Genomic DNA, 14,476 nt, shown 5'->3' with positions numbered 1-14,476 from the left:
TGGCAAATTTTTATGAACAAACCCGATCTAAAGAAGTAAAAAAAAAAAAAAAAAAAAAGAAGGAGAAACAGCATGTTAATGAAACCCCTTTTGAAAATAAGGAGCAAAATTGTGTTAACACTGATTTAGACTCGGAAGTCTGCTAAAATTTGCCCAAAGTAGAATGTTTTGGGATTGAGAGGGGTATGTTCCAATTGGGCCGCATTTGGATAAAAAGAACAGATTTGAATTTGGCATTTAAAGGATTTGGGCTGAAGTTTGGCTCGGCCCATGATGCACGAACTAAATGAATTTGGGAGATCAGCCCCGTTTTTGTGTCACTGTATTAAACATTTTACATTTGGTGGACTAAATTGGGCCTGTTGGACCGTGAGTTCGTTTTGGGCCCGATTGAGTTTGGCTGACTGGATATATAGGCTATGGCCTTGACCTGTTGGGCTTCACTAAAATTTTTCTTGATTTGATAAAGTAAAAAATGAATATATATATATATATATATATATATTTCGAAAAGGATGTGATCATACCAGCACTAACGCACCGGATCCCATCAGAACTCCGAAGTTAAGCGTGCTCGGGCGAGAGTAGTACTAGGATGGGTGACCCCCTGGGAACTCCTCGTGTTGCATCCCTCCTTTAATATGCATTAGTCACTATTATCAAGCTAGGGGTCACACAGGAAGTGCCACTTCACTCTCTTCTCTCTCCTACATTCCCATGCAACTCTAGCTACTAAACCCTAACTAAACCATGGCCACCTTGGCCGCTGGCCAGCCGTCACCGGCGGCTGGTCAGCCTTCACCAACGATGAACATTCTACACTATCCTCCCCTCACTCACCCGCAATCCCACGATATTCAACCAGCTCTCATATCCACTTCTTCTTCTCCAAATTATGCTCAAACCCTTGTGCATGGAACAGTTCCCACGTTCAAAGCCAACTGTGATCCCATACCAATGAAGGAGGTATCGTACGTTGAGGGTATTCCTGTGGTGCGTTGGACAACTGCTGAAGTGTCTAGAATGGAGCAGATTGAAAACCTACAACATGCCATTGTTGGTAAGTTTTCTTATGGATGGCCGGAGTTGCAAGAATTAAGAACTATTATCCCTCAACAGTGTGGCGTGAAGGGAAAGTGTGATATTGGTCTCTTGAGAGATAGACACTTATTGATAAGATGTTCTCTCATGGAGGATTTCATTAATATGTCCTCGAAGAGTGCTTTTTGGTTGAAATCTAAGGATGGTTTTACGTATCAAATGAGGCCATTAATTTATAATTCTAACTTTAAGGTTGAGGAAGAAACGACAATAGCCATGGCTTGGATTTCTTTCCCAAATCCACTTCCCACATATTTTGTGAAAGAATCTTTATTTACTTTGGCATCTGCAGTTGGGAAATCCTTAGTATTGGACATGGCCACCATAAATAAAACTAGACCTAACTGCGCAAGGGTTAAGGTTCAAGTGGATTTGCTATCTGATCTACCTAAGTTTGTGCTGATGGAAATCGAAGATGAGAAGACTAAGGAGATTAGGGTGGAAAAGGTGCGCATACAATACGATTACTTGCCAAAGTATTGCACAGAATGCATGTTGCAAGGTCATGCAAATGATGACTGTTGAGTACTGCATCCTGAACTAGTGGCAAACATAAATGAGGATGCAAAGAAAGAGGAGAAGGAGCATGAGAAGGGGGATGTATCAAACATGGATACAACATCTACAGTAGGAAAAAGCAGAAGACAGCAGGGATGGAGATATCCTGTCCAAACATATGTCCCTAAAGTTCTATCAAGTGGGAAAGTTGTTACTTATCCTGGAATAAATGACAAAGGAAAAAACAAAACTAAGATGCCTGTTGAGACTGGGAACAAGAGTTTCATTGCAGTTTCTACACATAATAATTTTGATGTGTTAGAAAAAATCATAGAAGGAGAAGTTGATAACAATGTAGAGGACACGGGAACAGATGACAAGGTCAAGGAGGTAGAAAAAGGTAAGTCTGTTGATGACAAAGGAATGGAGGAGAATGTTCAGCATTTACTATCAAGTGTGGCAGTCAGTGATAGAGATGATCCAAGTAAAATTTCAGAAACGAAGATGGACTCAAATGAAATAGGTCAGACAACAAAAGATGTGCATGAAAGTGAGGGAGATATGGTTGAAGATGGTATCATTGCTGTTGAGGAAATTGAACCTAACAAGAATTTAGATGACACAACTTCATGTGTGGGGTATATTATTCCTGAGGATGTAACTGGTGTTGAAGCAAATGATCCTGACAAGGATTTAGAAGACACAAGTGCAACTGTTGGACACACGATTAATGAGGGTGTCAGTGCTGCTGAGGAGAATTTTCTTTCTAAGTATGGATATGCCTCAGGATTTAGTATAGAGCAGATAGAAAAGGTTCCAGATGGTGATGATACATATGAACAGATGGAAAATGTTAATGAGGTGCATGGTATAGAATTAGGTGGGGTTGAAATGCAGAATGAGGCTGATAGTTTGACAAATGCCAAAGGGGATTTGGAGTTTGCAGACACAGGTCAGACATCAAATCTTCCATCATTGGATCAAGTCCAGGAATTCTGTCCTAATAATACAATGAAGGAGGGAGAGTTTAGCATTTCAATTAATGACAATGGCATTGGTTCATTTCCTCCTCAGAGGGAAGTGATCAAGGATTTGGCAGTGGCACAAGTGGAAATGGACAATGCTCAACCACTGATTTATCGGAGAAAACAATCTCTTTTGAAGGAACTGCATGATGTGATCTCACATAATATTAATGTGGGAGCTGAGGTGTAATATGATGAGGGCAAGAACAAATTCAATGAAAGTGAGGAAGAGGTTTCTATGGAGCAGGTTTTTAATAATGTGATCAAAGAAGCTGACATCTCACCAAGTTCTAGGCAGAAAAGCTATAAGAAAGGAAAGAAACAGGTAAACACAGATACTATTCCTATAAGAGTGGTACCAAGGAGAGGTTGTAAGCCTATTTTTAAATGATGATGAAGACACGCTTTTGGAATATCAGATCTGTGAACACACAAAAAGCTTTTCACAGAGTCCAAATGTTGCACAGACATCACAAATTTTCCATTATAGCTTTAATGGAGCCTTTTCAACACTATAGGCATATTCAGGGATATAGAAGGAGATTAGGCATGACATATGCCCACTACAACTGCAATGGCAAAATATGGTTCTTTGTAAATGATAATGTGGATGTGGAGATACTGCAGGATCAGGAACAACATATTACTATAAAGCTGTTTTTCCAAGAATGGGATAAGTCACTTATGGTAACCATGGTCTATGCAAAGTGTGATCAACTGCAAAGAATCAGTTTATGGGATAGTCTGTATAGTTTGGCTGATCAAATGGAATTGCCTTGGTTGGTAGGTGGTGATTTTAATGTCATTATGAATGAAGATGAGAAGATTGGTGGTTTACCTGTATTCCCAGATGAATATGATGATTTTGCATTTTGTATTAATTCATGTGAGCTGTTTGATATAAATTATAAGGGGAGTCTGTTTACTTGGTGGAACGGGAGGGCAGGTAGTGACTGTATTTTCAAGAGACTGGATAGAATGATTGCAAACTGAAAACTACAAGATTGGTTTGCACATATAGAGGTGCAAAATTTATCCAGAACTGGCTTAGACCATGTTTCTTTACTACTTACTTGTGGTGAATCTTCACATCACATGAGGAAGCCTTTCAGATTTCTAAAATTCTGGACAGAACATGAGTCCTTTTTGGAGGTGGTTAATCAGGCATGGATCACAGATTTTAAAGGGGATGATTTTATCAGATTCAAGCTGAAATTGAAAAATGTGAAATCTGCTTTAACTGCTTGGAGTAAGGAAACTTTTGGTGATATTTTCAAGCAACTAACAGTAAGGGAAGAGGTGGTGAGAATTAAGGAGCAATGTTTTGAAGAGGATCCTACTCCTGTGAATAGGATGGTGCTGCAGCAAGCACAAGCAGCATTGAAAAAATATGTTCATTATGAGGAAGAATTTTGGAGACAAAAGTCACATATGACTAGTTTTGCTGAGGGTGACAGAAATACAAAGTACTTTCATTTTATTGTGAATGGTAGGAGGAAGAGATTGCAGATCAGAAGAATTCAGAATCAACAAGGTGTTTGGATAGAAGGGGAGTCACTGTTGGCAGAAGAAGCTTGTAGATTTTATCAACAGCAGTTTTCTCAAGAGGTTGACCCTTTAGATTTTCAATTGCAACAACATGTTCCTAGTATGGTGGATCAGGATACTAATGATCAGCTGGTAAGTATGCCAACTTTAGAGGAGGTGAAGAAGGTTATATTTGAATTATCTGCAGATAGTGCTGGTGGCCCAGATGGTATGATTGGAATTTTTTATCAGGTGTGTTGGGACATTGTTGGTGCTGATGTATACAACCTGGTGAAAGCCTTTTTTGATGGCCAAACTCTTCCTAAGTCAGTCACACATACCAACCTTGTACTGATACCAAAGAAGAACAACATTGAGACTTTTGCTGATATGAGACCAATCAGTCTCAGCAATTTCATCAACAAGGTGATTTCTAGAGTGGTTCAGGATAAGCTGGAAGGAATTCTACCTTCTCTGATATCTCCTAACCAGTCTGGATTTGTTAAGGGCAGATGTATCATTGAAAATGTCCTACTAACTCAAGAAGTTGTGACTGACATTAGACTAAGAGGAAAACCAGCTAATGTGGTACTTAAGCTTGACATGGCTAAAGCATATGATAGAGTATCATGGAGTTATTTGATCAGAGTCTTAAGAAAGATGGGATTTGCAGAATTTTTCATAGACATGGTTTGGAGGCTGATAGCAAATAACTGGTACTCTATACTCCTTAATGGTCAAGCACATGGTTTATTTCATTCCACCAGGGGGTTAAACAAGGAGATCCTCTCTCTCCTGCCTTGTTCATCTTATCTGCTGAAGTTTTATCTAGAGCATTGAATTCTTTATTTGAGAATAATGAATTTAGAAGTTATGGAATGCCCAAATGGAGTGCAAATCTGAATCATCTAGCATATGCAGATGACACAATAATTTTTTCATCTGCTAATGCTAGATTTTTGCAGTTAATTATGGAGGTACTACAAGCATATGAGCAGGTATCAAGCCAACTTATAAATAAAGGCAAGAGCTCTTTTCATGTACACAGTAAGGTGTCTAATGGGCTGATACAACAGGTGGAGACTATTACTGGTTTTAAAAGAGGCACTTTTCCTTTTACATATTTGGGCTGTCCTGTCACACATTCAAGGAAAAGGAAGGCTGATTACAATGATCTGATCAAGAAAGTCAAGAATAAGCTGCAGACTTGGAAAGGAAGATTGCTATCATTTGGAGGAAAAGCTGTTCTGATCAATAATGTATTAATGAGTATGCCAATACATCTGTTGTCAGCCATCAACCCTCCAAAATGTGTTATCAATGATATGCACAAAATCTTTTCAAGATTCTTCTGGAATAATAGTGAGGAAGGCAGAAGAAGACACTGGTCATCTTGGCTAAATCTGTGTAAGCCAAAAGAAGAAGGAGGAGTAGGATTTAGATCTTTGTTTGATGTGTCTAAAGCCTTATGTGCAAAACTGTGGTGGAAATTCAAGACAACAAATACTGTATGGGCAAATTACATGTGGATCAAATATTGCAAAAGGCACAGTCCTCAGACTGTGCAGTGGAAGGGAGATTCTCAAGTATGGAAGGCTATAATAGAGGCTAGAGATAATATAGAGCAAGAAATATGGTGGGAAACAAGGAGTGGAACTACAAATGTATGGTTTGACAACTGGAAAAAACTAGGGGCTCTATATCACATCATACCAGAAGATTTTGTAATAGATGAGGGTGTTCAAGATATAAAAGAACTAATGATGCAGAGTGGTTGGAATTTAGGAAAATTGCAGCAATTGTTTCCTATGGATATTGTGGATCACATACTAGAAGAATTACACCTTCATGAACCAAAAGAAGAGTGGGATATGCCAAGATGGATGATGACAGCATCAGGAAAATTTATTGTAGGCACTGCATGGGATTTACTGAGGAGCGAAGCAGTCAAGTCAGATGTCTATAACAATATATGGATATCAGTGGTACCTTTTAAGATATCCTTTTTTTTCTGGAGGTTGTGGAAGTACAAAATACCAATTGGAGAGGTAGTAAGAAGGATTGGGATAGATACTGAGGCAACCTGCTATTGTTGTGATCACAGGCAATATGAAACTGTGGACCATTTGTTTGTTACAGGAAATATTGCTACAAAAGTGTGGACTTATGTTAAAACTGCTGCTGGCATCACAGCACAGTTTCAACAAGTCAGACAACTCCTTCAAGTCTGGTGGAATACAGATTGTCCCTCAAAGTTCAGACCAATCTTTAAAGCTATTCCAATGGTCACCATGTGGCAGATATGGAAAAATGGAGGAATACAGTTCTACATAGAGGGAGGATGTCCATCAACAAAGTGATTTATGAGATAAACATGATCATATATCAAATAAGTAGAATGAGGTTCCCAGGGCAGCAAAACTTACCAAGATGCATACCTCAAATTCTACAAATATTTGAAGCATACAGGCCAAGAATTGTAAGCAGGATAGTGAAATGGGACTTTCCTAAGCCAGGATGGTATAAATGTAATTCTGATGGAGCTTCTAGGGGAAATCCTGGACCAAGTTCTATGGCCTTTTGTATTAGAAATGTAGTAGGTGATCTCTAGTATGCAGCAGCAAGAAGGATACCAGATGGTTCCAATTTGATAGCAGAAGCAAGGGCACTACATGAGGGTCTTGAATATTGTGTTACACACAGTCTGCTACCAGTGGTGTTGGAAACAGATTCAATGACTATGAAAATGATCTTAACTGGGCAGTGGGAGACTCCATGGAGCATATCAATGATCATAAATGATATCTCAAGGTTGAGGAAGGATAAGGAAGTGAGGGTGGAACATGTTTTGAGAGAAGGAAATGGACTGGCTGATTTTTTAACTAACTATGCTTTTGATTTTGCAGGTGATCATCATTTTCAGAATTTTACTTCACTTCCTGTGAAAGCAAGGAAAATACTAAATATAGAAAAGTCACATATACCATACATGAGGATTAGACCAGCTAAGGACCATCACATACCTGGAGATTAATAACAATCTGGAGAGCAGCAGCAGCAACAAGTTTGCATCTCAACATGCCATGAATAGCATATGGACCTGTATGACACTATCTTGGGCAGGAGTACAAGAGTGGTATTAGCTTCTTCAAGCTCATTCTCTTGTATGACTTCTAAAGATTGTTTCAATCAGGCAATCTGAGACAATGGCAAACAATAGTCAACATTAAGGCAAGGAGATAGCAGCTACATCTGAAGGAACATGGAGGATTTCTACTCCATCCTGGAAGCCTGAATATGTATTCATTTTGACTTTGAACCATAGCACCTGGTGAGAGCTTGTAGGTGTCTGAAATGGTATCAAGGCAAGGCCAGAGGATCTGCAGCAGATTAGGCTCCATACTATTTTGGATGTAGTTCATACTTCAGCATTTTTGTTTCTTTTTAGGATAGTTTCATTTGGCTTTCTTTTCTTTTCTTTCCTACACTTGTGTACAGAAAACTTATTATTTTTAATAAAATACTACCAAACTTGGTTTGGTGGCTTTCATGCAAAAAAAAAAAAAAACATATATATATATATATATATATATATATATATATATATATATATATATATATCAAAACGGGAATATATCCCATATTTTCATATAAGTATAAAATCCGTAGGTACTAAATACATTTAATTAGGACAAGAATATTAGCGACTCTACTCGGGAGAGTTCCCGGGTGTGTCCTAGTCCGGAAACGAAGGGGGTTGAACACTTACGTGGATTTGTCTAAACCAAAACCCCTTATTTATTAGGGGAGTTTTTGCCAATTTTTTTTTTCTAAAAAGGGAGATGATGATGTAAACATAAAAATGCTATACTTTTTTTTTTTTGCGGAAAACATTAACACATAAGCAAATAAACAAACGTTACAGTGAAGCTCGTAGGTGAACCGTAATATATGGATGCTTAATACCAGGATGCTTGAAATCTTCCCTGGGGGATCACCAGAACCCTTACCTCGAACTCTGGTCCAAAGGGACTTTTTTCTCGGTCTGAAAAACTCTTTTATCTCGGTTTTCCTAATTTTCTTTAGAATAAATTAGGTGGCGACTCTAAAACACTAACTATCTAATTTAGAGCACAAACAACCTCGTAGTAACTTTTATGCCTTACCTGCGTAAAAGTGAACCGTAACAGGTGTTTAGAACAAAATACAACACTGATGGCTCTCTACAAACTTTTAAAGCTAGACTAGTAGAAAAGGGCTTTAAATAAAAGCCAGGAGTTGATTATTTTGACATACATGCTCCTGTGGCCAGGATCACCTCAATAAGAGTATTGTTTGCTTTAGCATCAATATATGATCTAAATGTCCATCAAATGGATGTTAAGACAACATTCTTAAATGGAGATCTTGATGAAGAAGTATATATGGAGCAACCCGAAGGCTTTGTGCTTCCTAGAAATGAGAAGAAAGTTTGTAAATTGGTTAAGTCGTTGTATTGATTAAAACAAGCTCCAAAACAGTGGCATGAAAAATTTGATAGTGTTATATTATCAAATGGTTTTAAGCATAGTCGAGCAGATAAATGTATTTATTCCAAATTCACGAAGGATTATGGAGTGATATTTATCTTTATGTTGATGACATGCTGGTTATAGGAACCACTATGCAAGACGTAAATGAAACTAAAAAGTATTTAGCTTCTCAATTTAAAATGAAAGACTTGGGAGAAGTTGACACTATCTTAGGTATTAAAGTTAAAAACTTGTAGTAGGGGTTTTGCGTTATGTCAATCCCATTATATTGACAAGGTTATCTCCAAGTTTAATCACTTGGGCATTAAAGAGTTTAGTACTCCCTACGATGTTTCTAGCAAGATGCTTGAGAATTCCAAAAGGTCTGTTAGCCAATTAAACTATGGTACGGAATTTGGTAGTTTAATGTATGCTATGCATTGCACAAGGCCGGATATTACCTTTGCGGTTTATAAATTTTCTAAATATACTCATAATCCAAGTGGTGACCAGTGGAGAGGTATAGTGAGATGATGTACCATGGAATTATGGCACTTTGATGCTTTTTGATGATAAGTTTTACTTGTTTTTAAGCAAGTCTGTGTCGTTTTTATGTGTTTTTGTTGTGTTTCATGTAATTGATGACCAAAAGAAAATAAACAAGAAAATTTCACTAGAAGTCCATGAAATTGAAAAAGTATGGACCGCACATATTTGTACGGGTTGTACATAAGCACCGGAAATGGAATGGCAAGAAACAGAATGCCTCAGTTTGATAAGGCGAGGTACGGGCACATTGTACGGACCGTACATTTATGTACGGGTCGTACTTCACACTATACACTGAAGGAGAATTCGCTGAAGGCAACTGAAGAACAAGTTATACGGACCGTACTTCATAAGTACGGGTCGTACATTTCAACGTACGTCTTGACCTGTAAATGATGAAGAGAGCCTATACAATATTTGTACAGACCGTACTTAAATGTACGGGCAAGTTTGTTCCATCGAGGCATATTTGTCATATGTAATTTCCGCATTTTGGACCTTTATACATAGTTGTTTAGGGTTTTGTGGGTCATCTTTCATCTATTTTTGAGACTTTTTTCCTTAGCATTGAATATTCCATAGTCTTTGAAGCTTTTGAGAACAAGATTGTTACTCATCATCATCTTCATTCAAGTGTAAGCATTAATGAATTCTTTATTATTTTGTTCTTCATTCAATAATATGAGTAGCTAAATTTCTTACTAAGGTTGTGGACTCAATGATAGGTATTATGTGAATGGGAATCGCCTTAGAATATACGTATAATGGATTGTAGGTGTTTATTTAATTCTTATTCTTTCATGTTATTTGGTGGTTGCAAATATTGACTAAAGCCATAAACCTTTGCTTTGCTTGGGAAAGTGAGTTAGGATTGGTAGGGATAAATAACAAGAACTTGGGGCGTTAACCCTCGTTTGATAAACTCACTTAGGAATAAGAAGAGTTAACCTACCACAGATTAATCGCTCTTGAATTCAACTCTTTTATATTTGGGAAAATCATAAAGAGAAATACTTTGTACTATTGCGAAATATTAGGAAGTCAATTAGAGATTCAGAGCATACCGACAACAATCCATTAGAAGTATATCTTGGTAACACCTGTAGCATTGCATCTCATCTAAAGGGGACACAACCTTGTTTTCTTTATTCCAATTAATTACAATCCAATCAAAATAGCTAGTAAACACAAAACTCTTTTACAAACTTATTGGAATATGAAATAGACCACAAGTAAGTATTTCACTACAATAGTAACCTTTTCACACCTATTCCCTGTGGGATTCGACCCCAACCTAGTTGGGTTACTATATTTGACAACTTCCGCTTTACACCATTTAGTAGGTGTAATTTGAGCGTATCATGAGAGTACTTGGTTATCTGAAAAGGACAAAATCTTTTGCTTTGTATAATAATAGATTTCCTTCACTATTAGAAGGGTATTGCGATGCTACTGGGATGACTAGTGTTGGTGAAAAAAAGTCAACGTGTGAATGGATTTTCACTGTAGATGGAGGAGCAATTTCATGGTCTCCTAAGAAACAAACGTGCATTACTCATTCGATAATGGAATCCGAGTTTATAGCTTTAGCGACTGCAGGAAGAGAGGCAGAATGCCTGAGAAATTTACTGTTAGATATAGAGTTGTGGCCACAACCGATGCCAGCCGTCCTCCTGCACTGTGACAGTGAAGCAACAATGTCTAAGGCATTTAGCAAGATATACAATGAAAAATCCAAACATATTGCTTTGAGACATAAGTACATACGAAAACTGATTTATGATGGAATTATCACAGTTGTGTACATCAAGTCGAAGGACAACTATCACGACCCAATTTCACTAAGTCGTGCGGGCACCTACCTTTCCCACCTCGGTAGGCGAACCCTTAAATCAACATTCACAAATAATAGAGGAAAATAGTTGAAGGAACTAAATAACGTAAGTCTCACGATAATCATGTAAATAAGTATGGTCATACAAGAGCATCTAAACTAAATACTAAAAGTCTGAATAATAATAATACATAAATTGTCTCAAAATGATGTCTCAGAATAGAAGCAAGACATAATAATAGAAAGAGTCTTCGGGCAGCGAACATCCTCATGCTCACCCTAAAGAGACTCGAATCAGCGATCCTCGAATATCAGGCACGAGAAGTAGAAGTGGATCCAACCTGGTACTCTGCATTCATAAAAGAATGCAGCAAGTGCAGGTCGGTACAAACAATAAATACTGGTGGGTATCATAGGCCGACTAAGACTAGCTAACGTATATAAAGACAACAACGCAAGATAAACACGTAAACCAACAAAGTTCAAGTCAACACGAATCCATACCCACGGTACAAGTCATCACCTATGTTATAGCATCTAAACCCAACCGTGTCAAGTCTCAGTATAATCAATTCGAACCAGTACATCACAATCATATCACAACAAGTCATCACCTATGTGATAGCATCTATGCCCAACTATGCCAAGTCTCAGTATAATCATTCTAAACAAGAACAATACAATCATATCATACCAAGTCATTACCTATGTTATAGCATCTAAGCCCAAATGTGTCAAATCTCAGTATAACCATTCTGAACCAGTATATCACAATCATATCACAGAAAGCCAAGAGGTACAATGCAATGCAATAATGTATGAATGATGAATGCAATGCATATGCACCGTACACATGTACTCCGATGATGGAACATCACATCTCGGCATCATAACCCATGGGGACCCGCGAAGTCCATGTACCACTCACGTAGAAAAATGACTTCGGATCACGAGCACTCTCTCGATCCTGGTAAGAAACCTCGAGCATCGTACACTCATTCGTTCTCGACAAGAAACCTCGAGCAACGTACACTCAGTCGTTCCCAGCAAGAAGCCTCGAGCAACGTACACTCACACTCAATCTGCTCCGGTAAATGACCTCAGATCATAGACTCTCATCTTTCTTTTACGCTCTCCGGCAAAGACCTCGGAGGCTACACTCCCTCACTTATCATCATCAGTACCATAACCATGCAATATCAACGTATCATGAAAATGAGTATGAATACGATGCAATGTAATATCAACAACCAATTCAATCCCAAATAGTACCACACATGGCACACCAGTAATATCAATCATAAGGCTACATAATAAGCCACAATGGAATCACAATTCTCATCTCAATATCAATCATAAGGCTACATAATAAGCCACAATGGAATCACAATTCTCATTTTAATATCAATCAAGTAAAGTACTGCAATATCATAGCCATGATATATCACTAATCACCAATATCCGATGTCTCAATGTGGCAACAAACTAATAAGTAAATAGAACAAGATAAGTTAACAAAACAACGGGATGGCTAGCCCCCAAATCACATAACAAAGCCCAACTTAAGACAATATCCAACACAACTTCATACCCAAAAGTTTACATGCATTCTCCGACAATATCATCTAAACATACACTTCGCTAATCGAAATCTCACCATAAGGTAAACCGTAGCCTAACTGGAGAGCCGAACAGCAAAGTCTCCAATTGTCAAACCTTAGTCTTTCCCTTCGTTTGAGCCTCGAGATAATGGAAGTCTAATCATAACCTTATAAACTAGAAAGATGAAGTTAGGACTCTATAGGTCTCAACATGAAATTAATGTTGTAGGTGATCAATTCCCATCAATTATAAGCTAGAACTACTCAAGGATTACTCAAATTCGGATTTTAGTTCTTTTTAGTTGGAACTTTAGGCGGTTCTCGAAAAAAGATAGCGAAAAAAATGGCAAAACCCCCAATTTTGGGTATAAACCCTAGCTTTTCAATTCAAGAATTAATCTCTAACAATGATAGATATATGCTCAACAACATTAGAAACATCAGATTCTATGATTATCTTAGCCAATTTCATCAACATAATCAACTTAAGAAATCTAAACCCTTTTCAAGAAACTTTCATGAAAACCCATTTAATCCCTCCTTGATTCTATAGATTTCTAGCATTAGAACATGATTAACAATTTGCGGAATCTAAGACCAAGAGAATTTACCTTGATGAAGAATCTACCCCAAAACCCTTAAATTCGCCTCCAAAGCTTAAGGTTTTGAGAATAGAATAATGACATAAGGGTTGGGGTTTTATTAAGTCATTAAATGAAGAAATTGCCTGACAACCGAGTCTTTGATAGCGGTCCCGCTTCAGCGCTCACCCCACCGCTACAACGGTTACCCAGAAATGCACTCAACCGCTTTTGCAGTGTGGTGATCGCTATAGCGATGCCGCTATTCTGGTACACCAGAAACCAGAAATAATTCAATTTCCACAAAATCATTCTGAAATCCGATTATCACCCGAGGTCCTGTACACACAAACCAAATACATAGATATACATAAAAACACGCTACGAACTCACCCGTGGCCTCAGATTTCCCAACGGGGGTCTCGTTGACCAAGTCAACCCCTAAAACACCAAAACCAACTTTCCAACACTATTCCCAAAACATACCCGAGTGCATTGGGAACCGAACCGAACCAAACTCACCAATCAGTCACAAATGATCATCCCTACCTCTCAGAATTGATGGAATTTTGAAAAAGGTACGCATACCCAAAACTCAACTATGAGTCAAACGATTTTCACTTAAAAGCCATTTTTTTCAAAAATCACGTCAAGATTCACCCAAATGCCAAGGGAACCATACCACCTGTCCTCGCGGGTCAAAATAGTACGAATAAGGCTCAGGGATGGGTCAACGGTGGCAAAATGGTCAAAACGCAATAACGACTGAACAGGTCGTTACAACAACCTTGCTGACCCCTTTACTAAAAGACTCACGGGCATATGGTAATAAGCACTACACATTCTATGGGTCTAAGGTAATCTAAATTTATACTAGCAATGAGAACCTTACCTTTCTTATTGCTCAGCAATACTAAAAGTTTAAAAGGTAACAACAAGTTATTATGTGACTGTTCGCAAGTACTGATATGTAGTACTTAGAAAAAGGAGGGTGAGTACAAAAATATTTTTAATGAAGAAACCAGAGTACGGGTTAAGAACCAACTAAAGTCTAGGGTAAGGACTTGGTAAGTCTAAGATAAGGACTTGGATTAAAACTTCACTTACATAAACACTTGAACAGGTGCTGCTTCGGACAAAGTTGAGAGACAAACTTGGTAAAGTGTTTATGAATTCATGAGGTAGCACAAAACCATAATCGGGTGCTAAAACACACAATGAACAAGTTGCGAACTTGGTATGAGTTATG

The 14,476-nt window shown here is 38.0% G+C and overlaps 1 non-coding gene across 1 annotated transcript; it reads left to right on the top strand.

The window, feature by feature from the left end:
- The first annotated feature begins 513 nt into the window (after window positions 1-513).
- LOC132618279 (5S ribosomal RNA) lies at window positions 514-632 on the top strand. The gene has a single exon (XR_009574046.1). It is a non-coding gene; the product is annotated as a 5S ribosomal RNA (ribosomal RNA).
- Window positions 633-14,476: the final 13,844 nt, after the last annotated feature.

This window comes from Lycium barbarum, chromosome 1 (assembly GCF_019175385.1).
Source record: "Lycium barbarum isolate Lr01 chromosome 1, ASM1917538v2, whole genome shotgun sequence".
Taxonomy (NCBI): Eukaryota; Viridiplantae; Streptophyta; class Magnoliopsida; order Solanales; family Solanaceae; genus Lycium; species Lycium barbarum.
Note: the sequence above shows the minus strand (reverse complement) of the source record. Positions and strands in the feature narration are given on the sequence as shown.